This window comes from Syngnathus typhle, linkage group LG10 (genome assembly GCF_033458585.1).
Source record: "Syngnathus typhle isolate RoL2023-S1 ecotype Sweden linkage group LG10, RoL_Styp_1.0, whole genome shotgun sequence".
NCBI classification, from domain to species: Eukaryota; Metazoa; Chordata; class Actinopteri; order Syngnathiformes; family Syngnathidae; genus Syngnathus; species Syngnathus typhle.
The window spans coordinates 12,646,772-12,647,500 of NC_083747.1; the positions used below are offsets into that span (position 1 = coordinate 12,646,772).

Consider the following 729-nt stretch of genomic DNA (forward strand, 5'->3'; position numbering starts at 1 on the left):
TTGAATTCATACATTTTAATATATAATAATAATTCAACATTTTATATTTTGATGCATTTACTTTTGAAAAGCACATCTACTGATATAACTTCATCAAAAAATCCATCCATTGTCTGTACCACTTCTCTTGAAATACTATTGTCTGTCATCATTTCATGATATTTTTCTTTTTTCACACGGCTTTGAAAGGCTATCAAATGAAAACTAAAGAGTGTTTAGAAACACGTGTACATAAATTTGTGCATTGTCACGATTGTCGTCTTCAATAGACTTGAATGAACATTTTCCCTGTGACTTTTTGTTTTGTTGCTTTGCTGTGGCTGCACAGCAGAGATTGACCGACCGAGCGTTCACGACATCATCCCACGTTTGAGTACAAGGCCTCCTCGTTCTCATCCCTCTCTTGCTTGTCACTGATGCATTGTGTTCCATCCTCCACCATCATTCCCTCCTCTTCCTTATGGTCATTACGCTCGAGTAATTGGTCAGCATCCTCCTTGGTTTTGATCATGGCATACTCAGTGCCCTGGTGATTGGTTGTCACTTTCCTGGTGTCGTTTCTCCTCATTGCGGAAAAGGTGATGCTGGCGTAGGCCACATCCGCTTTGCTGTCCTCCTCGCATCCAACATTTTTGAGGTGGTATTGCTGACGAGAGAGAACATCCACCTGAAATGTCATCACCTTCTTCGAAAGAATTGCCTTCTCAAGTATTCAGAGAACTAGGAACT

General features: G+C 40.5%; 1 protein-coding gene across 1 annotated transcript in view; it reads right to left on the reverse strand.

Moving 5' to 3' along the window:
* Positions 1–729, reverse strand: part of LOC133160544 (sialic acid-binding Ig-like lectin 16) — a 5,779-nt gene continuing 5,050 nt past the window's right edge. The window contains exon 8 of the mRNA XM_061288283.1: positions 1–729. This exon is cut by the window's right edge and continues 368 nt beyond it. The gene's annotated coding sequence lies outside the window, so the exon portion shown is untranslated.